The sequence below is a fragment of the Pleurodeles waltl genome, chromosome 9, assembly GCF_031143425.1.
Source record: "Pleurodeles waltl isolate 20211129_DDA chromosome 9, aPleWal1.hap1.20221129, whole genome shotgun sequence".
NCBI lineage: Eukaryota > Metazoa > Chordata > Amphibia > Caudata > Salamandridae > Pleurodeles > Pleurodeles waltl.
In genome coordinates this window covers 815,183,888-815,210,340 of record NC_090448.1, presented here as the reverse complement: position 1 = coordinate 815,210,340, position 26,453 = coordinate 815,183,888, and the positions used below count along the sequence as shown (strand labels likewise).

The 26,453-nt window shown below is 45.7% G+C and overlaps 1 long non-coding RNA gene across 1 annotated transcript in view; it reads left to right on the top strand.

The window, feature by feature from the left end:
- The window catches only part of LOC138258729 (uncharacterized), a 58,543-nt gene extending 34,332 nt beyond the window's left edge, over positions 1-24,211 (top strand). Inside the window, exons 2-3 of the long non-coding RNA XR_011198530.1 lie at positions 18,980-19,220; positions 23,758-24,211. This is a non-coding gene — a long non-coding RNA (uncharacterized lncRNA). The remainder of the gene's footprint in view (positions 1-18,979; positions 19,221-23,757) is intronic.
- Positions 24,212-26,453: the final 2,242 nt, after the last annotated feature.

Here is a 26,453-nt window from a genome sequence, read left to right as displayed (position 1 = left end):
GTATACATGGTCAGTATTGTTGTCTGTGGAGCAATGTGATTTTTTTTATATAGTACACATTCTGAACTGAATTCCTTGAGGGTTGTCTCAGATCTGACACATAATTAAAATGTGTGACTAAGAAGTAAAGTGATTTGCATAACATCATACAATTCAGAGATTTGAACCCTGTTTTCAAATTTACACATTGTGCAGTTCCGCCACTTGATGTATGTAATAACGTTTTCATTTTTGGCAGCATTTGAGAAAGGAGTATGTAAGGGTACAAAAAAGTGGTGAAAATGTAATGCAGAGTTTGTAACATTATGGTATGCAGATTTGTAGAGCTCACTATCAACTAAGAGGGCATCCTGGTGCAGAGCAGGTGTAAGTCTAGACAAACCTATGGCCTAGTGGAACTAATAGAAACGGCAGATCTTCAGCTTTTTGCTCAATAAGTGAAGAGGGGGCTCTTCTGTGTAGTGGTAGTTCATGCCATACTTAGGAGGGAGGTAGAGGGTCGCCCCCTGTATCGGTTTTCCGTTCCTGCAATGTCACATCCTGTGAAATCACAGGGTCACAGGCCATATGGTGTCACTTCCTATGATGTCATCGATCATGGTAATTAGTGCTCATTCAGAATAAATGTTTGACAGATTAAAAATTTGGGGGAAATCATTCCCAATAGCAAAGCATACGTGATCAACTTAAGGGTTAGTAGGAAGGCCCCGTTGTCTTGGAATAGCTTTCTGAAGCTCCACAAGTCCCACAAGCTGCCCTGCACATACCAGAGCATTACATTTAGGTTACAATATAGTCAATTCAGGCAGGGGATTCCCAATTTATTTGAGCCCAAAATAGATTTATGTTAGCTCCCCCCCACCAAAATTGCCTCTACTGCATTGTAAGTCAAAGAAGAACAAAAGTTCCTTAATTATTTTACAAAACTTCCCTCTTTCCGAATGTTGGCCTATATGCATTTAACCTAGTGTAACTGAAAGTTGAACCAGCAAACAAATGTGTGAGTCCCACTTGCAGTGAGTGAGACTTGGGGTCATATTTATACTCCGTCTGCGCCGATTGTGCATCAAACATTTTGACGCACATTCAGCGCAAACGTTGCCCCGTATTGAAACTTTGACGCCCGACCCCGCAGATGACAAAATTTCGCCGTGTGCGTAATTTTTTGGATGCGGCAACCTGCCTTGCGTTAATGATATGCAAGGTAGGCGTTCCAGTCCAAAAAATGGCTTAAACGGCCGTGCGTCGTATTTATGCTTTTGGGCAAAAAAGACGCACGGCCGGGAGGCGGAGCCGGAAAATGACGCACAGCCCGATTTGCGTAAAAGATTAACGCCTGGGTCAGGGCAGGCGTTAAAATGGGGCAAACACACCTGTATTTAATCAGAACACACAGAACAAACAGCAGAGCAGCAGAGCAGCAACAGGGAGCCATGGAGGTGATTCTAATCCAGTGTGCACGCTGCCGCAGAGCCCAGCAGCAACAACAGCAGCTACAACAACACCAGCAGGGACCCCAAAGGCAGCGCAGAAGGCAGGAGAGGATATTTCGCCCCTGAACCACCCTTCAGGGCCTCAGGGAACACAACATCATCCAGAGGTACCGGTTGAACTGGCAGGCCATTCAGCAGCTGCTACGCAACATTGAACCGCAGTTGGCCCCCACTTTGCTGACACCCCGCACCATCCCAACAGAAACCAAGCTGCTTGCTGTACTTCATATGCTGGCAAGTGGCCCTTTCCAAACAACTGGTGCCCTGGTTGGCGGAATATCACAACCATCATTCTCCGCCTTTTTGCCCAAAGTACTGGATGTCATCATTGGACTGACATCCCGCCACATCTGCTTCCCTAACACACTGCAGAAGCAGCAGGAAACAAAACAGGGGTTCTACCTCATCAGTGGCTTCCCACACGTCCTTGGTGCAATCGACTGCACACATGTACGCCTTGTGCCACCTGCTGCTATTGAACACCTCTACCGCAACAGGAAGCACACACATTCCATCAACGTGCAGGCCATAGTCGATCACCAGGGATTGATCACCAGCATCGTGGCTAAATATCCTGGAAGTGTACATGACTCATTCATCTTCCGTCACTGCACCATCAATGAACACTTCCAGGATGGACGGTATGGCAATGGACTACTTGTTGGTAAGTACAAAAACTTACTTATATACACACTGCACAGCAACCCTCTAGGACACCCAACACATACACCACAACAGCAACATGTGAATACTGAGGTTGTGACATTGCTAGCCATGTTTCTTAGGTCACCATTGAACCTGTCACACATTGGAAATTACTGTACAGCCTAATGTTAAGACGTCAAAGATCACAACGTGTGGAGTGGGTTGCCCAAATGTCACCTTGCAAAATGTAAGTGTCCCAATGACCTTTACATTAATCCATTGCCTAAGTCTAAAGGTATGGGATGTTCAGGGTACATTGATATGAACGTGTTAACAACACTGTAAATTTTAACTGTGTATGGAACTATCATCTCACCCCCAGAGAAGACACACGGACACCTGTATCACAAGTCACAATGCTAGGGAGGGCACACTGTACTGCAAATCCCAAAACATACTGCTGACAAACGGTTAGCAGACAAAGACTCGTTCAGCCAAGGAAACAACACAATTCAGATGGTACATCCTACAAGCCTAGGATGCGACATAATAACACAAAAGAGTCACAGACAACACAAGACAACTACTGCCATGAAAGGTCATTTCAATAGGGCCAGCTACATCAACATGATCTCAATCATTTTCTCCTGCAGCTGATCAGGGGTATGGCATTCAGCCATGGATTATGACACCATTTGGCAACCCAAGTACTCTTGCAGAGCGTGCCTACAACGACGCACATAGGGGGACACGCAGCATTGTCGAGAGGACCTTTGGCATCCTCAAGTCAAGGTTCCGGTGCCTCGACATCACTGGTGGTAGCCTCCTATATTCCCCGGAGATGGTCTGTAGGATCATCCTAACATGTGCAATATTGCACAACATTTGCATCAAAAGGAACATTCCCCTCCTGGAACCAGAGCCACACATGCCTGAAGAGGAGGATGCTGGACTGCAACATGAGGGGGAACTGCAGAACACGGCCGCTGGTACACGCAGGCGGCAACAGATCGTCAACAATTTCTTTTGAATATGATCACCTTCACCACTTTAGTTAACTAATTTAAATAAACACCTATTATAATCACCATATAATGGTCTAGCTATTCATTTTTGCACACCTTCATCTCTACTTATCAGAATAAGAGTGTTGCCTCATGGAGCATTGCTGAGATACTGAGTAGGACACTGAACATCCCAGAGCTAATGTGATGCCTAACATACAATGGTCACATACACACACACTGTTAATGACATATATCATGTACATTTCTTCTTTGAAGGCCAATAGCAGAGGACCACAACTATTTCACACATACATGTTGAAACAAGGTCCAACGCAGCATATGGCACACAACTAAGACACCATCACTCAATAAGGGGAAAACAAGCCTCATACATGAGGCAGTCAATGTGCTTTGGCATCAGTAACAGGAATGCCTGACCAGACCCTTGACAGCAGTAAGTCCAACTGCATCCAATATTTGCAAGGACTATCTGTTACCAGAGTCCCATAGAAGCAGAACATAGACAGCACAAGTGCCACACATATGAGCAGCATTTCACACATGACATTCTATGTACATGTCAGCCCATTTCCTAACTCCTGACACACCCATGCACCTGGTCACAACCCACCTGTCGGAAGAGGTCCCTGGAATACTAAGACGTGTACCCTGATATTCCCTCCTCTACACACACAGACCAACATTAGCAAACCAGTGTGCTACACCCTTTCCTATGGAATGCCATTGTCATAGAACATCTGACTGCATGGACGTCAGGTTAATTTATACACTGTCTTCTAGTTTCAAAGCCCTGTTAGCACCTGTAGATTGCTTCCCGTGTGAAAATGTCTGTTGGCCCTTAGAATGCAAGTCTCACCTACAGGACTGGTGAGAAACAGATGCAGCCGACACCTGTGATCACCTCCATGCACACCACTCATTTAAAAAAGCACTGCCCCTGCTTATGCCTGGAACAGCACAGGAGTTGCCATTATGTCAAATACACCGTTAAGCATTGATAATTAAGCCGTGTAACACAGCCACTGGGTCCATTTGTCACCTTCAAAAACACAGGACATACACAGTTTGACATGTCAGCTCTCTAGTTTGTCCTCCAAACAGTCTGAGTCAGACCACTGATTATGTAACTTGTCAAATAGCTGGATCCTGAATCACCTTGCATTCTGTCAGCCTGAATGGCATCTGTCTGTGCGTCACACTAAAGTATCCCTGTGTCTACATATGTACCACACTTGCGTTAGCAAACCTCTCATTCATCAGGGGGTATTGGGCATGGGCTTCTTCAATGCATACACAAATACACTGTATAGCATCATCCGCCTTTTAACTGTACCATTTGAGTTACATCCTCTTGGAAAAGCAAAATTCATGGCCCATCCCTTGTCTGGGTTGCATTTATGCATGAATGACAAAGTGTGATAGTGTCCCAGGGCCGTAGGCAGGGATTGGGTACGGGGCTTTCAGCACAACCAGCAACCTCTGATAATGTCCATGAAAAAACACAAATGTCAGGACCATGACAGTTCACACACAGAATCACAGTGCTCACAACATAGTGATGGGCCGTGTGTGGTGAATAGCTGCGAGAATAATCAGCACAGAGGCTATGATGTTCCCAGATGCAGTGGGAATTGCAGAGGCTAACCTGTGTACAAATGTTGTAATGACACCTGCTGGAACATGACACGTGAGACATTATCTCACTCAGCACACCAAGGTTGCCCTGGCAACTGTCTCATTACACGTCTTTAGTGACAGGGTGGGACCATCCACATGTTGGTTCACATGTCCACATCCACTTTACTCACATTGATTTAACCAAGGATACTCAGTAGATACAGGAATAGCTGCCACTGACTCATGATGAGTGCTGGACCGAACTGTGACAAATTACACCCCAAACAATATACAGGATCATCATTGGACCACACACATGAACAAGACACCTATGTGCAATTGATCACTGGAAATATGTGGACACATGCTGACTTGTATGCTGGGCCACCACAGCCACTTGATAGTTGGGGCTCACTTCTATGGCCTCAACTGTGGTGTCATCATACATTTGAGATTCACCCTTGTCTGTCTGTGCAAACAACATGGTACCCACTTCCTTAATGCATGTGTATGACTCACTGTGGGATTCACCAATTAGGGCCTAGGAAGCACTTACCAATACTCTAGGACATAGGATGTAGAAAATGTGGACCATTGACATGAACAAGTGTCTGCCATCCATCTTGTGCATGCTATGTCACATGTGGTGTCTACGTGACCCTAAATCTTGGAAGTCCACTTTACGGGTGTTGCTACATGTATGACTAACACATGCCCTCTCTCATTTCCACAATGACTTGCATCTAAGGATTGGACACATGGACGTCACATTCATACAAGCATATGTTCAAATATGCTTCATGTGATACACACACACTTGGTCAACAAATACATTAGTTGCCAAAGCACACACTTTGAGCCAAAGGCATTTAGGTATTGTACATATGCGCGTCACATTGCTATCCTCTCCTTATGGCAAACATGCACAATTTCTGCAACACATATATGTAGGCCACACTTATGATCAACTATTGCATCAGCCAACCGTAAAAATACTGTGAAGGGAGTAGCGGATCATGGTCTGCTGCAGTATGATGTCACACATGTGAATATACACCATCAACACCATAGTGTCTTCAATCAGCCTATCTCTGATGTGTCCCAAATGTAACATAACAAAAAAGCAAGAAAAATTGCCCAACACCAGTTAATGCACTGAAATTTGGATGTTCCTACCGTTATGCATCATTTTTTGTCTACCAAAACTGTATTTGCGTCATTTATTTTGACGCACATGAGTGAAATTTAGCCCGCATCCAGATATTTGTACGGGCCATGTACTGTTATGTGGATGCGGGCTAATTTTCACTTCTGTGTGTCAAAAAAAATGACGCAAATACAGTTTTGGTAGACAAAAAATGACGCATAACGCGAAAAAGGCGGGACTTTTCATACAGGAAGTGATGTAATAGGATATCCTGTTTACAGATCATGTACAGTGGGTGTACTTTCACTTTCCCTTTGCAGTCTATGATCCTTCTAGACTGTGTGGCTGTGTAGAGAGTGTTGTCCTGAGATTTTGTGCTTTTTTGTCCTGTGTGCTATCTGTATGGTCCATTTGTGAAATAAATATTGTTGCTGTATACTGTACTACTGTGTTTTGTCTACATTTGTCCATTTATCTTGTGTTTTTGTTGTTTGTGGGAGTCTGTTGTGGGTAGTGATAGTTGGGCTCTTTTAGTGGTTAAGTTTACTTTTCAACTGTATTTGTACCCCTACTTTCCCCCTTTTCCCCTTTCTATTTCTTTTACCCCTATTCCCTTTCACTTCTCAAGTATGTCTGGTAGGCCACGTCTTGGCAGGATGGGGGAAGAGGAGTTGGGGGGGTTCATCTGGCTTGTGTGCCATTTCTTGCCGCTCATGATCGAGGCAGGGGGCAGGGTGATACAGGGGTATCCAACAGAGGCGCGCAGAATCCGGTGGGGAAAGGTGATGCATCACCTGCAGCATGTGTATGCCAGCCAGAGGAGTGACCACCAGCTGAAGCACCGGTGGGTTGACCTCATCACCAGGGAGAAGGATCTCTTGGACCACCTGGGAATCATGATTGGTGGCACTGTTGGTGAGGACGAATCATGTTAATGTGCACGATTAAATGCTCTGTAGTGACATAAGGGGATTAGTACAATGTCTGCCAGCTAACTTGCTGACTGTGTGTAATGCTGGGGAAACATAAAGGGATAATTGATGCACTATGGCAAGGACACAATTGCTAGCTGTCAGGTAGCATGTGCTCAGAAAACTTCAGGATAATTTTCCATGAAGGAAATTGGTGCGACCTTTTTGTCAGAAAAGAAAACAAAATAGGAGCCAATCATGTCTATATAGGGTACAATTGACAGAGAAGTACAGATGTACCAACATTTAGGCCAAGTTTGTTGACGCAATTGCTAGACTGACCTTAGAATCACTACATGATGCAGAAAACAAGGGCTGCCTTCACGTCAATTGATAATAGCAAAGTGGCTCAGACATATGTCTCATGTGAGTCTGGTGAGTGTGGAAGGAAAGCGTTCACGGAAGTACTATGAATGTGTGGGATTATTGTGTTCCTTGATCTTTTTGGATACATGTCAGATCTGGATTTGAAAACATTGTGAAAAGGTGTAAGGTGCCCTCAGCTAACATCTTACAATGTTTGTTGGAGTTAGTTGTGCCACATTCCAAATATGGATGGCAGTCCAAGTGTATGCACATGGCTTCACATCTCCATGGTTGGTGCAAATCACCATAGCTGGGCCACATCAATTGAATCAAATGTAACAACAGGGGGGCTTACAAAAGTCCCTGCCCCTCCCTCTGTACATTGTACCTATGTGTCATTAATGTGTCATGGTCACAAGGCATGTTTGACTGGTAATGCAGTCCTCAAGTAACCAGGCTTTGGATGTCTCTCTTGGATGCACATGATGAGACTATTACACTCCATATTTTTTTCTGGTCACCAATTACAGGGCATGTTTGCAACCACATGATAGTTAGGGCCAATGTATGTGCGCAGATATGTGTGTAACTGTCACAGGAGACCCATGCTATGTACAAGTTGGCCGTGATATATCAGATGCAGTACCATCATGTCTGAAAGGCTAATTTCCTTATTCAGCCTACACATTGCATATGTTTATGAAATTGTTGCGCTGTGTACCGATTTTGAGCACATTTCTTCCTTCCATACCTTACAGGTGGACTGGCACCCTACACTGTGGGAGAGGTGGCGACATTTGAGGACCCCGACCACTCCAGTAAGTGTTGATATGTCTGTTAAGTGTTGTGTTAGCTGGTTATGGACTTGTGTGAGTTGAACGCATAGCAAGGTGTGATGCGTTGGGCAAGCTTTTCTCATGTTCCATGAGTGGGAATTCAGTTTCTCACATGTTTTGAGTTGGCCAATGCCTATCCAATGGTATTATGTAGGGATTGTAGGCCATTCCTGTAGGCCCCACTGTGAGTACAGGGGTTAGTCATGTGGATGACACTTGTATCACCAAGAGTCGCACTGGAAGTCAGCTCCGATTTAGTCAGCCTGTCAGACCCACATTCTCCAAGATTGGTACAGCAAATTACTTTCCAATAGACATCTGCTTCCCTATTTACCTACGTAATTATGAAACAGTAAGTAGAACCTCCTAGCAGCATGTACTTCCACATGTAGTGCTACAAGTATGTGGAACTTGAGTGCAATGGCCTAGGTGTGCATGCAATTCATGATCATGGGTGTTCTAGCAACTATGGGGGTTATTCTAACTTTGGAGGAGGTGTTAATCCGTCCCAAAAGTGACGGAAAAGTGACGGATTTACCACCAGCCGTATTACGAGTCCATTATATCCTATGGAACTCGTAATACGGCTGGTGGTATATCCGTCACTTTACCGTCACTTTTGGGACGGATTAACACTCCTCCAAAGTTAGAATAACCCCCTATGTGTCTGATGTAAGTCAGGCCTCACTGGAAGTATATGTTGTGTACCAAGTTCTGCATTTCCTGACATGTGTGGCCCTATGATTGCTCTAGGGTTTGCTGACTCCTAACTGTTGATAGACCTTACCTGTGGTGTGTCTGTAGAGACAAACATGTGTGGAGTTTTCTATACACTCCTTGGTGTACATGTTGTTGGCAAATTATAGTTGTTAATCCACCCCCCCACCCTCAAACACAGGCATGGGTTTGTGAATGGGGTACCTAGTACTGATGCTACCAGTATGTTACACATACATGTGAATAAGTGACGGTTTGGTTGCAAACTAGTATACACACTCAGGTTTGGCACTTGGTACTATACTGGCAAGTCCAGTTACAACTTGCAGACCATGTGGCTTTAGTTTTGCTTTCCGTCCACTGACATTTGTAGCCCAGGTCTTGGCGGAGGATATGCAGCATGATTCTTAGCTGATAACTGGCAGAACTCAGATTGCAAGTCAAAGCCAGTTGTTACCCATCTTGTAGGTTATGGATGTGCTATGTGTGATGTGACCTTTGTAGTCTGGCCTGCCATGTACTTCCTCAGGGACATTCAATGATCTGTATTGTGACATGAGCTGTTACAAGTACAGTAGATGTATTTTCTGATTAACTTCTTGTGACATTTCACACAATGCAGTTACTAATGTAGAATATCTGCATTTGTCTTCACAGCTGCTAACATGACTCCAGATCAGGTCCGTGAATTCCAGCGGCGGGCCATGAGATACCAACACATCCTGCTGGTGGAGTCGGGGTTCCGGAGGATGGCCCAGCGATATCGCCATGAACGGGCCTCCGGGGCATGGAGAGCCTTCCCACAGGGTGGGCCTACTTTGCCCAAAACAGCCACCACCAGCACAACCACCAATCCGAGCCAGGTGGCCCCACCCACAGCTGGGACTGTTGGTCCGACATCTGCTGGACTTCCAGGCCCCAGCATTACCACTGGTGCAGGACAGCCCACTAGGCCTGGCACCACACCCACACAGACCTCCTCCACCGGTACCCAGACTGCCACAGCTCCATCTGTTGACCCTGCAGTCTTCAACCAAATGGAACGTAAGATGGACAGAGTGCTGCGCAAGTTGAGCCACCTGAGCCGGGATGTGCGCCACATTAACTGGCGTGTTAAGTCTATTAAGAGGACCCTCCGGAGGGCCAACCTCTAGACATTTTTAGATGGACATGATTCCCTCCCCTCCCTCCTCTTTCCTTGTTATTATAGTTAGTGGGCTTAGGGGGCTTAGTGTTAGGTTAGTATAGGCTGTTAGTTTAGTTAGTGTTAGTGGGTGGGGGGTCCACAATCTTTATATATTTACTTCTTAAGTGTGTGGGTGGGGGGCTATGTTGGGGTTCTTGTGTGTTTAAAAAAGTAAATATATATATATATATATATATATATATTTGTATAGGATAGTATAGTATGTGTTTAGGTTACTATGTGTTGTCCTCCATGTGTCCCATCTCATAAGAGGGGTGGGGGGTAGATGTTTAGAACGTTTCGTTACATGTGATAAGTAAGTGTAGCTTAGGTTAGTTAGGGACAGTTGTGGGTAATGAGTAGTCAGGGTAGATTAGTGTAGGTAAGATTTTTCCCTCAGTTTCCTCTTCTGTGATTAGCATTTAATAAATATTTGGTTAACCCTTAATAGTATGTGTTGAATGGTACTTGATCGTGGGTTTGGATTCAGTGTACATCAATTTTGTACTATAACATCTGTGTCCTATGCTACAAACAAATCCCAACTGAGCTGTACGATTGGCAGCTAGCCCAGAGCTACCTTGCAAAGTGTCGACCCTTTGTTGCAACCACCAATCACAGTTCATATGGATGACAATGTGTTTCTGTTGATAAGTGTGTTTTCTACGTCACAAACAGTGCTTCCAGACTTGGTATTGGGGGAACAGTTTTAGGTCTGACTGCAGTGTGATGATCAAGGACACCCTTATAAGATGAGCTCTCATTGGCAATCTTGCATTCTTGTCTTCATGACTCTCATACATCATTTGTGACACAGTTCAGCATGATTACCTATTTGTATGTAAACTCAGACACCTTCATTTATGCAGTTTTTGTAGTGTTTGCTTAGATTAGTGTGCCATGTTATTTGTGTTATTTTTGCATGTTGACAACATTTTGCCGCCACTATTTCATGACTTAGTTATCCCCTGAGGAAGCATTCTTCTGTCCAACACAGCATGATGGTGTATGGTTTCTCACTTCATCAGATTTGTCCCTCAGGATGGGCAGAGTATGATGCAATCATGGGCACTGTGCAGATTTCTCTGACTACATATTATCAGGACAGTTGTATTGACAAGCTATGTAATTTGACAGTAGGCACATTTCAGTTATCTACTGCACAGTTGATATGTCACATTACCCAGAGACAGATTTGTTGTGTAAGTGCTATTTATTGAAAAGTGCTGTAGTGCTATCTGTACATTGTCCATGATTGAGAGTCCATTATAGTGACATCTTACATTGTGATCCAACACAAGGGTTTACCAAAATGCTTTTGACATACTGGGGTTGATGTTTCAGACAGTGCAGAGGGACAGAATTTGCCAATGTGCTGGAGAGAGACAATCACTGGGCTGGGTGACAAGATATACAGTGGTTTGCAGAACAGTGCTTGAGCAAAGTTGTTGCAAGACTGGCAAGTTACAAAGCGCAGGACCTTGGTAAATGTGGGCCATGTGGCAGGGACTAGTGCTTCTGGGTCATTTTCCTTGTGAATGTGATCTGTTCCATGTCTTCTTCTTCTGATGTGTGTGCTGCCTCCTCTGTCCTTGTTGTTGTTGGTTGTGAAGGGGCAACACACACCTCAGTGTTAGAAGACATGGAGTCAGACATCCCAGTCGCTGCTCCCTGTGAAGTTCTTAAGGGCAGTACTGCAGCAAGGAGGATCTGCTGGCTCTTGAGAATAGCAGCCACATCACGATGGTAGGCAGCCAGGTCGGCCCTTAGGGGGTCATGATTGCATTCGTGCATGCAGTGGAAGGTTTGGGGTGTGAGGTGTTGTGGCAACTCCCTTACTGCAGTGGTGAATTCCTTGACAGTTTCTTGTAGTCCTTGCAGGATGGATGTTAGGGCTTGCATAGCTGCTGCCTGATCTGCAGATGACATCATGTACAAACGCACCCCCTCTAGGCTGGCTGCCATAGTTTGCATCCCCACCCGCACCTCCTTGGCCAGCTCCTGCTGTACTCCAACTACAGTTCTCTCAAAGCTGGTGCCAGTTTCGTCTGAGTCCTCAGCTGTATTGAAGCTGGCAGGTCTTACAATTGGGGTGGTGGGTGGATCCTCTGCGATGGCTGCTTGTTCTGTGCTCCTCCTTGTGACTGAAGGTGGGGTCTGGAGGGTTTTAAGGACCTTTTGGATAGTCTCCTGGGGAATGTTTATCGGCTCGTCATCCATGTCATCAGGGAAATCTGGGACAGGCATATCCGCAGGAGATCCATCTTCCTCTGCAATGAAACAGGGTACAATTAGTGTGTCTATGTTGTGGCAATTTTGATGTGACGTGCCTGCCTTTTGATGAATTCACTTTTTTTAATCTTGTTTTGTGTTAATTTCTCCAGTCCTTCAGATGGGCATTCTTCCAGGCCTATGGCCCACCTGCATGTCACATGTATGTTATTGAGTTATCAGACTTGCCAGCCTCATTGCCTCTAGGTGTTGGTTTATGCCAAATATAGAATTGCCACCTTCTTTTCCTACTCAAGCCTCCGTCTAAATTCATTCTCATGGTGAGACCTTTCACTGGCTGTGGGTGTACTGATGGCCCTGGCAGCACACTCAACAATCTGGACCTGCCCCAATCTCTGATCTTTCACATCCACTTAAATGTATTTGACATGTGGCATATCCTATGCATGGTAATGTTATGATCTGATATGGATGTTGACATTGGTAATGTGTCCTGCTGATGTTGGGGAATGTGTGTTACACTGGATTGCCCTGATAATCGTATCAGTGTCCTATTTCCTCCTCTGACTGTGCAGGTGTATTTCAGTGACCAGTTACATGTGTCCCCCCCTCAATGCTGTTGTCTGAGCAGTATGACATTTGGGATGTTGCATTGTTACCCAGGCACAGGATGGACCCTGACATATGCAGCATGGGTGTGTCCTTAGTGCTGTGTAGCTCCTATTGTTGTTTACATTGGCTGATGTTTGCATCAACTATGGGCATTGACATTTGAGAGTACTGGGGCCTTTGTCTTGTTTCTGGGGATTGTTGAAGTTGTCATCCTCACCCCCTAATTTAGGTGTGTATGATCCATGGGGAGATTACTGCCATTGGCTACTTGAGCTGCACACAGAGCAGAGGTGGTAGTGGCAACTGTTGTCGCAGTTACATTTCAGTTGTCGGTATGGCTAGAGGTTGTTAAGAGGGCCCTAGTTAATGTAGGGGTATGGTGGCTGACGTGTGCCGGGATGTCAGTTTGACGTTGTGGCCTTTCCTCCTGGCGTGGCTTTCCCTTTGCTCCATCGTTGGCATGACAGCATGCCCCCATGGGACTGTTGTTGGTGTTGTGTAATGGTGTGCCCCAGGTCTTCTCAGAACAGGCCATGCCCCCCTGCCGTGCCCCTTTACCCGTGCCACTCCATGTATAAGATGACTTCTATGCATTTTGTGTTCGGTATCCCACCCCTGCTCACAGTTGACATTATTGCATTATAATTCCCCATGCGACTTACCCTGCATGTGCGTTGTCTCCTGGTAGTCTGCGCTGTCCTGTCTTGAATCCCTGTGACGATCTCCTCAGGGATGACGGCTGCGACCATCTCCTCCATGTGGTCCAGGGCCTCCTGGTATGCTGGACTCCCCCCTCCAATCTGCAGTGCTTCCTTCCTGTTCCTGGCCATCTTTTCCTTTGTCCTGCGCTTGCAGTCATGCCAGCGTTTCTTGCACTCGATGACTGTTCGGTGTACTTCTGCCACACTGTTAATCTTGTCGACATTTTGTTGCCATATAGCCTCTCTCCTACTGATTGGCAACTTTGAGGTGACAAACAGTTGGTGCTGGTGTTCCGTCACCTCTTTAACCAGAATTTCCTGCTCCTCTGCACTAAAGCGACACTTTCTTTTCTTCTTAAAAGTGTCCTTTGTGTGGGTCCTCCTGGCTGGTTCCTGGTCTGCTGTCATCTTCCTGGGGTCTGTAGTGGCATCTGGGATCCATTCTGGCTCTTCTCTTGTGAAATGGCAGTGTTCGCGTTTTTTTTTTACGCTACTGCGTCAAAAAACTGCGCATATCCGGTTTGCGGGGTCGTAAATCGACCCACAGTCATTTCCGCCGCATTGACATCATTTTGCTTTACGACTTGACGCTGCGGTGTGCATCAAAAATAATGACTCCCACCTGTGGTTTGCTCCACCGTGCATCAAAGTATAAATATGACGCCCGCACGGCGCACCAAAATGGCGTTAGCCGGCGGTAATATTTTTGATGCAAAACTGCACCATCGCAGTTTTGCGTCAAAAAGTATCAATGTGGGCCTTGGTGTCTATGTTGGAGCCGTGACGTCCCCTTGTAATACACTGAAAACATTTAATATTTGTGGAGGTGCAAAGAAAACAAGCATTTGCAATGCAACCGGTCTCGCGTTTGCTTGAGCTAGAGCAATTAGCGTTGTAAACTCCTAACTGGACTTTTCTTGCCACATAAATTGAAAATGAAAATAAAACAGTTTCACATAACTAATCGGACTTTTCTTGCCACATAAACTGAAAAGTAAAAGTTTCACATAAGCGAGCTGACTGGCGCCATCAGTGCAAGGCAGACACACAAAGGGAAATAAAAGTTCATAGTGAAACCCATCGGCAAAAGTGCAATTATCCATGTAACCGGCAAAAGTGCAATTATCTTCATAACTGGCAAAAGTGCAATTAACTATGTAACAGGGTTGATGTCATGCAAAGCGCTCAACTTCTGCCCAATGAGATCGCAATGCAAAAAAAGAGAAAAAGTAGTCCACAAACCGGACAGAAAACGTGGAGCTTCGTAGGTTTTCAGTACTTATTCGCTGCGCTCGTGGAGGGCTAAACACCGGAAAAGGCATGACTTATGCATGCCTTTCACTAATGAAATCAAGCAAATTTTAAAAGGCAAGCTCATGAACCGATGAAAGAAACTGACGTGACATGCACATGGTTTATAGCCCAAAGAGAGATTACTACACAGGAAGGAGCGCTTTGCACTTGCCCGTAATTTATTTTAGTTTTTCATATAATGCAACGTGATCAAAATGAGCGTTGGTGCCAATCTGCATGCTATGGGTGTGTCACACATGTAGAGACATCAAGCCTCACACAATGTGCATGAGAATAACACAAATTTATCAGAGTCAGCTGCCACACTGAGTCAGCTGATTCTCACAAACAAGCATTGACTCTGCTGCAGACATGTGTCCTATTTGAATGCTCCCCCAGAGACTGTCAGAAGGCAAGGATGCACATCCTTAGTTTACTTTCTAAACTAGTGGCCTGGCACTGAGCAGTGAAACACACAGGCCAACGATACAGAGCTTAGCATTGCCAGGGTGACACATCCGGAGTGCCTGAGCCCAAGCCAGCCAAGAGCCTAAACAGGTTCATGAGGTGCATGAGTAGGCTCAGGGGGAGGGACTCGTCATTATTCTTGCCACTCGCAGTGCCACAGACCTGCCTGGCTAGGCCGTCAACAGTCCCGCACTCCACCTCACTCAGTACATTGGAAGTTTTTTGGGTAAGGGAGGATGAGGGGCATGCCTTGGAATGTGCTTCAGAGATGACAATACCTTGGTAATTAAGGTAGTACTCGTGTCCACATAGGAACTGTCAGGCGATAAGAAATAAGTGATTTGTCTCGGGTGTTGCCTGGTGGAAATGTCATCAACCAGTGGTCTGAAGGAGGGTGTAGGTCTCAAGATGGAGCCTTATTTGCCAAGCACATGGTGTGAAAAGTTGTAGATGTAGGAAGATGATTCTGTCAGTTCTTCTGCATCATGCATTGCCATTGCGCTAGGCGTGCAGCTATGCTTTGATGTCACTGATTCTGGCATTCCTCAGGGGGTCTTCGGTAGGCATGCAGATTTAGGTGCTTCGTCATCCACATTGTGGCTCTGGGCACCAGGGATGAAAATACAAGCAAGGTGTCCTGCTTGCTGTTGGTTATTAAAGGGAGGATATAGAATTTTAATTTTCTACTTCTGACACAAATGAAGATCTTAAAGACAGCCTCATGTAATATTTCCAACCTTTGAAAAATGTGAACTATGAGAATCAAATTTTTTACTTGATGAATCAGTGCTCTGGGGAGTCAATGGATGCATTTGTCACATACCCATGAACATGCATCGATGACTGTGATTTTAGCAAGTATAGTGCCACGGAAGCTCTGAAATCATGAAAAATTGCAGTTTGGAAATCCAAGGCAGCCTAGAAGAAGCTGCTGCAGACACCCTGAATACACCAGGACATTCTTTCCATGGCACATGCCACGCACTCTGCTGACAATCAGATGAAATGATAAATCACATCAGAGGATCCGAATCCTCACATCTTCAAGTCTGTCATATAAAAGGTGCCCTTTCTTCACTGCAGACCACGAGAAAATGCAGCTACTGCAGCTATCGACTACCACATGTAGATGATTGTGCTGTGTACATAAATGACTTAGGGGGTCATTTTGAACTCTGCGGTCTTTTTTAAAGACTGCCGAGGGACCGCCGTGCGGAAGACCACCAGTGGTGGCGGTTTGCCGCTCGGCCTATTATGACCGTTGGCAGCTCTCCGTCCTTTTACGGACGGAGAGCCGCCAACAGCCATACTGGAGGGAGGCGGGGAAGTGGAGGTTGCTCCACCTCCACCGCCACGCCAACAGAACACCGCCCACCGAATCACGTCCTGTGATTCGCCGTCGCGGTGTTCTGTTGGTGGTGTGGTGTCGGCAGAGCTGCCCCCATGGCTCCCGTCCCCTCCCGGAGGATCGTCAGACCAGGTAAGTCGATCGTCCGTGAGGGGAGGGGGGCGGGTGTTGTGTGGGTGAATGGGGGTGTGCGTGTGTGTATGTAGAGGGGGTGTGTGAGTGCGTGTATGCTTGCGGGGGTGTTGTGTGTATGGGAATGAGTGCGTGTATGTCTGTGGGTATGTCTGTATGGATGTGTGCATGTATGTTTGAATGTGGGGGAGAGTGTCTGACTGTGTGTGTGGATGTAGGCATGTATGTCGGCGTGTGTGCGTGTAAGTGTGTAGGTGGTGCCTGTGTGCGTGTCGTGTGGGTATGGGTGATGTGATGTTGGTGGTCGGGGTGGGGAGGGGGGCCCTGCCACCTTTGGGGGGTGGCAGGGGTGGTGGGGGGTAGGGGAGGGAGTCGGGGTGGGGGGGGTGGGAGAGACCCCTATCAGTGCCAGGGAAGGAATTCCCTGGCACTGATAGTGCTTACCGCCATGGATTTCATGGCGGTTCAAACTGCTGGAAATCCACTGCGGTAAGCCGGGTCCAAATACCGCCTGCGGTCTAGTGACGGCCGCCGGACTGGAGACCCAGGTCTCCAGCCCAGTGGGCGGAACAGAGAACCGGCGGATGACCATGGAGGTAACCGCCATGGTCATAATTCCACAAAGTAAGACTGCCAGCCTGTTGGCGGTCTTACCGCCGGTTCTCCACCTTCCGCCACGATCATAATGACCCCCATAATGTAATACGTGTACAGTCACCAGTATGAAACTACATTGCATGCAGCTGTCATGATGTGTAGGATGAGAGCACAGAGGTGGTGTCTGACATGGTTGAGATCACATTACGTCCTGTCAACTACAAATTTAGACTTGGGGTGGTGGTGAATGCCAGTGAGGCACACCAGAAGACCATGAGCATTTTTTTTTAAGAATAGATGGTGCATGAGCCTGGTGTGCCCCTGGTAATATAGTGCAATGTAGCTGTGGCTGAGCACATTGATCTGGCACATTGTCTGAATAGGGAGACATTGTATTTCAAGGAGGTGAGTTGTGAAGTTGTGACATGTGTACTGCAAGGTATCCTGGGTCATACTGAAGTACTGATGTGTCTGATAGTGTCACACTTGTTGTAGCAGCTGTGAAGGGATGCCATAGAATAGGCTACAGAAGAGTGCATGGGTGTCCTCCATCCTACATGGAATGTGGACCTGGGGGAAGATGTATCACGTGTGGGAGCTGGACAAAGAGATGTCTATGTCTGACTATGAGACATATGTCAAAGCAGCAGGAAGTGAAACCTCCTTTATACTCGCATATGGTTACCGTTATTGTTGCTGTTGTGTTCAAATGAGAGTCCATATCTGACCGGGGTGGCATCAATGTGTTACAGTAAGTTGAGTTCCAGTGTCTAAATGAGGAGTGCGAGAGGACACATGTCCAGGTACAAGTGAGCGGGTCTTACTTAAGAGAAATGTGATATTCTACAGATAATCAACTCTTGCAATGACAGCATGGGTTGAGTGTCAGTATTTGTAAATATCTTAGATAGATTAGGCATATACCCTCATAATTTTGACGCAGTGCCTGCTCTTAGTTATGGTGACAACTGTGTGTGTAATGATTGTACATATGTTCACACAAATAGGTAAATATATTGTATGTACATACCCGTTGCTAGCTGGGTAGAGTTGTGTGGATGTGTGTCAAATATGATCCCTTGGCCACATGAATGCACTATGTGAATGTAAGCCAGGGCAAAGTGTCCGCCTGGAGTGTTGTACAGTGTGTAAGGCAGACTGCAGGATCCAAACTATTACAAGAACAAACCAACAGCAATGTACATGGAGTTGTGGGCTGAGTTGTGGCTAGAAGGTATGCAGGCACCCTGTTGACTTTGTGTAATTTACTCATTAGTGATTTCAAGAAGTGGAACAATTATGAGTATAGCCTTCAAGTAAAAAGATAATAATCGACAAGGCAGATGTGTACGGTACATGAACTCACCCTCACAGGCAGGATAGGCTGGCAAGCTGTGTAATTGTGTTGCCCATGGGTGTTATGACACGAAAAGTCACCCTTCTCACACACTGGTCATGCAAACAATGGAAATATACTGCCATCGGAAAGGCAACTACAAATCAACATTGCCTTATATTCTACAAGTAATGTATGTCTTACATATCAATGTTAAAATGAAAGTGAATGAGAATAAATTCTGGATGTAAGCCACATTATTTATGTCAACATCTAGCTTAGGTCAAAAGTAACACATTCTTATTATATTGCAGAGGGAGAAAAACAACTGACCAGCAGCCGGTCCTGGATGATCAACCTGTTGTGGAGGACATCATGGCTCCCATGAACGATGACACCTTCCAGCAACTCCTGGTCTCCATCAGAACACCTTCTCTGGTCACGGCAAGGGGTGACAGTATTGCTGGGTCTCCAGAGGATCCACCAACCCAATGCCCCATCTGCCAGCCCATGCCCAGTTCTAGACTCTGAGGACCCCCAAGCTGGCTTCCAAAGGTGAGTGGTAGGAGTCCAGAGGCAGCTGGTAGATGAGGTGTGGGCAGGGGTGGAGACCACTGTGGGGAGCCTAAGGGGAGGTTGTAGGTGCTTTTGTTTCAATAGGGACACCTCTGAGGCTATCAAAGGCACCTACCCTTGGCTCCACAGAATGGAACAATCCCAGGCTGACATTGCTGGTGCAATGATGCAGAGGCAACAACAATAGCCCTGCCAGTGTGACACCAGTGAGGTTGCCACACAGCTGGGGGGGCATCCACGATAGCCTTTAATCTATGGAGCACAAGCAGGACTCCTATATGGCAACCATGGATGCCTTCCACAGTGACCTTGTTAGTTGTCAGTGATGTGCTGCCTTCCTTGCTGACAAGGACAAATGCATCTGGGGATAGGGCAGCCACATCTTCTGCCCCTGATGTGTGTGTGCTCAGATGCCTCCGGCACAAACACCACCACCCTCAGGGGAGGCTCAATGCACATCAGAGGATGAAGAAGTGGACTCCACCACTTTTGGAGTACAACTGCCCAGTAACTGTCTGTGCCTCTTGGTCAGTTTCCCACTGGAGTTGTGTGTAAGATCATGCCACCTCCCTTGTCACCTGGTACTGTACCCTTTTTGTCTGCCTACCTGTTAATTGGACCCATTTGTGGACTATTGATGTGGCCTACCTTCCATAATGGCAATTTGGACCTCCTCCTCACTGGAACCCTCCTCTACTCAACATGTTGCTTGGCATGTAGCCCCTAAGAACCCTGTCTGGACATCCTTTTGACTTAAATAAATTTGTGGTTGTTGCCTCAAGAACTGCTACTTTTGAATTGACACTATACACACCTGTAAAAAATGCACTACCACGAACAAGTGTGCTGTCTGTCTGTGGCAGATAGGGCTAACTGGACCATGGTGGATGTGTCAATAGAAAAGTCATTTCTTTGCTCCTCAAGGTTCATGTGCCACAGTCCCCATCACATGCTCTGGGTGGACATAGGCAAGAACCATGTACATCCACTGCCAGGACATTATGCCGAAAGTCCCATTTAACTATTGAATGTCATGGTGACACAATCACCATTAGTAACTTTACAGGCACAGAGTGAAGAAGACTGAAGACTAACTATTCACAGAAATGCCTAGATGCCCAAAATAGGTCCTGTGAGGCACTTGAGCCACTAACACAGTTACACACACTCACAGTTATCTTGCTCAGTGATCAAGACAAATGATCACACATATATGTTTGCCTCAATGCTTAAGTGGAAGCGATCTTATAGGTACCATAATAATGCATGCACTGACAACAAGCAGATACCAATGGCCAGACTCCTCAATAGTTTGCAGCACATCTATCCCACTGAAAGATGGTGAAGCTTAGTGTTACACCTTGGATTTAAATAAGCATTAACTAAAACATCTAAATATGTGTGGTCCAGTGTTAACTGATAAATGGTGTTGTAAGGCACACTGTGGTATATAGGGGCAATGTGTTCATCTGCCCATGTGAGCCCTCACATGCATTGAGTGTGAGGGTAATCAAACATTACATCAATAGTATAATATATGCATAGAACAAGTGTTAGGAGTCAGGTTACACAACCTTCAATCAAGCTACACAGCTCTGGGTAATAGGAAACAGGAGTCTTATGGGTTACTATCTTAGCAAGTAGTTGCACAAAGTCACATGCATGGAGTCCTCCACTTAGCAAGTACTCAATACCAATGATGCTTAACATTTCCAGGCAGATGTTGGACACATTCATGGCAAGTAAACAGCTAACAACATGGACTTGTAGTATAATGGTTCAAGGGTGTGTGCTTAAGTGGCAGGAATCAGTGTATATCACAGCACATCTAGGAATGGGGACTCTAGAGTCACAGAACCATCCCTACTATACATGCAGCATCTCCAACACACACAATGATACAGCAGGTGGATATCAAAGTTGGGTATGTTGTGGGGTTATTTTAGCGCTTTGCATGGGCACATTTATTTTAGCTCTGGGCCTGAGGCCTGTGCCCTTTCATTTAGTTGCATTTCATTTTATTCTTTTTATTATTTTAGCAAAAGCTTCATTTCAGCTGTGCTATTTTATTATTTTTTATCAGTTGCACTTCCATGCAGAATTTGTCTGTCAACATATTAGAGAGTTCACCATGAAGCGACCACCGCAAACACCTCTCTTGGTTTCCAATAAACCACTTGAATGTGTGTACCTGGGTCATTGTGGTCCTGTGCAAACTGATGATGCATACAAATACATCTTAGTTGCTGTTGATTAATGTTCTAGTTTCCTTTGGGTATGGCCACAATAATCTGCTGACACTCAAACTGTTATTAAAGATTTGTAAGTCTTCATTTGGACTTATGCTGTTGCAGCATTCCACACAGGCCAGGGTCCTGCCTTTGCCTCCAGGGCATTCAGGAACACCATGGTGACATTGAGTGTTCAACTGCATTTTTCGTCTCCCTATCATTCTGATGGGAACACAATTGTGGAGCTGAAAAAACGAGACTTAAAGCAATCCTTAACAGCTAGTGTATTAGGGACAAGTCGTAGTTGGTTGAACCACCTATATTGAGTCCAGACAGCACTAAATAATCTGTCCAGAAGATCTTTCGGAGTAGGGACACCATACGAAGCCCTGTTTGTGACACCTATGTAGGTCTCATCTCTTGACAGCACTGGCGCCGTAGTGGCAGACACACCTTTTGGCATAAATGAACGTGTCACTGTCTTGCAGGAATTACATCAGTTCTGTGATGAAAATTCCTCTGCACATGCTGCCACCTTGGGAATTAGGGCTTTGCCATTCACATCCACCTGCTGGATTCCTAAAGATGGGGATTTAGTGTATGAGAAAGTTCCTATAAAGAAGGAATTTGGCCCAGGATGTAGAGCACTGGTTCCAGTCATGGGAATTCACAGTATTAGAACTGTTTTTTTTTTTTTACCACCAATGCCTGGTTCTAAAGAAAACATTTTAATTTCAATTGACAATGTCAAGTTCCATTATGTGGCCAGTCCTGCACAGTAGACCAAGACGACTCCTGGGTAGTTCCCGTACCTCTCTCACTGCTCATCAGGATGTGCCTCTATAGCAACTAGACGACGAGGAAGAAACTTCCCCGAGCTTGAGGAGGGTAGAAAATGATCTTGGATTGGGTACTGTTTTAGGAAAGTACCCTCTATTTGGCATGGTTACTCCACTTTTTGCCTGCTGTCAGTGTGTTTCTGAATGTGTTCACTGGGATGCTGATAATCAGGACCCCAGTGACTGTGCTTTCTCCAACCAAATTTGGTTGCTTAGGACTTAGCACACTCCACAATTGGCATATTGGTGCCCCCATATACGTCCCTGGTATATAGTACCTAGGTACCCAGGGCATTGGAGCACCAGGGTTTCCCCATGGGCTGAAGCATGTATTATGCCACCCATGAGAGCCCATGCTAAGTGTGTCTGAAGGCCTGCCTTTGCAGCCTGCGTGAAAAGGTGCATGCACCCTTTCACTACAGGTCACTGCACCAGGTCACTGTAAGTCACCCCTATGGCAGGTCCTCCTAGCCCAGAGGACACTCCACCTCGAACTAGACTTGGTCCCCTTCTGTCAGGATCCACCTTTGGTTTCTTCCAGTCTTGTCTGAGTCTTGCACAGTCCTTTTCCAAAGTTCTCATGTGGGTTTGGGGAAAACACAGGTACTTACCTCCTCTCTCCTGGTCGCTGGGGGGGCACAGATTTCCTCTACTGGTTCCACTTCTTTGGGTGTAGTGACTGCCTTTCACATTCCACTTACTTAGTATATGGTTTGGTCTCCCCCTAGGGCCTTCAATATTTTCTATTATTTTACTATCTGCTATTGATTTCTATGCTAATCACTGACTTCTAATGTGTACACAATAGTGTGTTTACTCACCTCCTAGTGGAGTATTGCCTATACAGTATTTTAGTATTTGTGTTACTATAATAAAGTACCTTTATTTTTGTAATACTGTGTGGTTCTTCCATGTGTGTAAGTGCTGTGTGATTGTAGTGGTATTGCATAAGCTTTGCATGTCTCCTAGATAAGTCTTGGCTGCTTATCCACAGCTACCTCTAGGGAGCCCTGGCTTCCTAGACACTGTCTACACCTCACTAATAGAGAATATAGCATAGGTGCTCACCACACACCAGGCCAGCTTCTTACACCTGTTACCACATCAATGACAAGAATTGTCAAAAATTCTGATTAATTTTATTCAAATTCAACTCAAACGGATGGAATAATTTACTACGAACCACCGAGGTATACATATACCAGTTCTCCTACACCTACATAACCTCCAGAGTTTGCACGAACTGCTTCTGATTATTTTGCGGGCATCAACAATTAATTTTCAAATTCTTCGGCGTCTTCTGCAGTGCATGTATCATGAGCATGTAAGCTTTTCAAATGGCTTAAAAATAACTATCTAATTCATCCATGGAATTATCTGTTGATTCTTTTGACTTTGCTTGCCTTCCTTCTCTGGATTGGTTTTGTCATTTTTTTCTTTTTGCAGATACATGGTCAATTTCTTCCTGAACGACCTCCTGTTGGACTGGTGGATTGGTGAACTGGTGGTTACCTATCCTCACATAAGGTCCGAAGATATTTATCCCTAGTGAACATTTCAGCTGTTCCAATACCTAATGGGATTGTTTGGGATAAAGTACAATTGAACATCTGCGGTTCTACGAAATTATTCAAATTCCATATGTTTTCAAAATGTATATGAGTGATATTATCACACCAGGGGTTGTGTCTGATGATTGGGATGTACTACAGTTGATTTAATGCTTTCTGAGCTTGGGTATTACACTGTATTTGAAAGTGAAGATGTTTATTAAAAAAACTGCAAATTACGGGAAAATGTTCTGTTACCATCATTATGGACATTATTTTCTGCACAAAGCCAGCACTTTTTTTTAATTACACACAATGGGAACATTGTCTGAACCCACAAGTGGGGAGTTCAAAAGCATATACTGAAAAGTTTTCATATTTTTCTGGGCATGGTGTCAAAAATGCTGAGTCTTATTTTAAATTGCCATCAAAAATTGCAGAATATTTAGTTAACTAATACAAAAATGATTTATTCTAATTCCTTTGAAGCCTTTGGTTAACTCTTGAAGGCTATAAATGTCATCAATGTTGAAGGCTATTGTCTTGAAGAATGTGTGGGGAAATAGAGATTGGCAAATACAGGGAAGAGAAGCCTTGTTTAGAGCATGCCGTATTCTGTTACAAATTATATTTCTCAATGAAACTGTGCAACAAACAAGTTGCTTAGGCTTGGAGAAAATTAAGGAATTGAATGCGCCTAGTATTCCCTCACCAGCTGAATTTGAAAAATGGCAAAAGATTTTAAATGTCACAGAAGAATAGCTCAATGGGTGGGTTCAGAACAGCTCCTTTAATTCATCACTTTTAGGTCCAAACAGGTGGTTATTGTGGCCAGTGGACACAAATGGTTGTCATGTGCGGTCTCGAAACTCCACACTTGATTTTAGAGTGAGCCATCCTGACCCTCGTTATATCACCACACAACATTCTGGTATCGCCACTAAATTTAATGTGGGCAAGCTAAGCAGGTTAAAAACTTCCACACTTACACTGGTCAAAGAACACCTTAGTCTCCTGTCAGAAGAAATATACTTACAAGATTTCTTGTTAGGTTCCAGAAAGCCAAGCATGAAGTGTTTCTTATATGCAATATATAATGAATTATGGAAGCCTCCCATCTGGTTACAGCAAATAGATCAGGAAAACTTACAGAATGCTCTGGCTGTTGTCGATAATAGTAGGAACACATTGTCCACCCGCATTCACATCCTAAGAAACATTGGGCCTCATTCTGACCCTGGCGGACGGCGGAGGCCGTCCGCCAGGGTACCGCCGCTGAATGACCGCACTGCGGTCAAAAGACCGCGGCGGCCATTCAGACATTTCCTCTGGGCCGGCGGGCGCTCTCCAAAAGAGCGCCCGCCGGCCCAGAGGAAATGCCCCTGCAACGAGGACGCCGGCTCAGAATTGAGCCGGCGTAGTTGCAGGGGTGCGACGGGTGCAGTTGCACCCGTCGCGTATTTCAGTGTCTGCTTAGCAGACACTGAAATACTTTTCGGGGCCCTCTTACGGGGGCCCCTGCCGTGCCCATGCCATTGGCATGGGCACGGCAGGGGCCCCCAGGGGCCCCGCGGCACCCCCTACCGCCATCCTGTTCCTGGCGGGTGAACTTCCAGGAACAGGATGGCGGTAGGGGGTGTCAGAATCCCCCATGGCGGCGCAGCAAGCTGCGCCGCCATGGGGGATTCTAAGGGCAGCGGTAAACCGGCGGGAGACCGCCGGTTTGCCTCTTCTGACCGCGGCCGAACCGCCGCGGTCAGAATGCCCTGCGGGGCACCGCCGGCCTGTCGGCGGTGCTCCCGCCGACCCTGGCCCCGGCGGTCTTAGACCGCCGGGGTCAGAATGACCCCCATTGTGTCACCTGCAATTGACATTATTCAAAACCTTATGTCATTTTTACTTCATAGACAAGGCCAGCTTAGGACCATAATGCAATTAGGTTGGACGTTACAAGTTCTGAAAAGTGGCAGCGTGTCCTGGCATCACGTCAACTCCAGGGACTTGTTTGCTACATTTCATTTGACACGGAAATAGCAGATAATGACTAAGAAAAAAGCAACTTATATCATGCTTGTTAGACCTGACATGCATTAGGGTGGTCACTCCTAACTTTCTGCCTGCCTCCCTCCACTTTTTGGACACTGTTTTTGCTGGCTTTTAGACTCTGCACGCTTTACCACTGCTAACCAGTGCTAAAGTGCATACCCTCTCTCCCTTTAAACATGGTAACTTTGGATCATACCCAATTGGACTATTTAATTTACTTATAAGTCCCTAGTAATGTGCACTGTATGTGCCTAGGGCATGTAGGTTAGATGCTACTAGTGGGCCTGCAGCACTGATTGTGCCACCCACTCAAGTAGCCCCTTTACCTTGTCTCAGGCCTGCCATTCCAAGGCCTGTGTGTGCATTTCACTGCCAATTCGACTTGGCATTTAAAAGTACTTGCCAAGCCTAAAGCTCCCCTTTTTCTACACATAAGTCACCTCTACTGTGTGCCCTAGGTAACCCCGAGAGCAGGGTGCGGTGTGGGTAAAAGGCAGGACATGTACCTGTGTAGTTTACATGTCCTGGTAGTGTAAAACTCCTAAA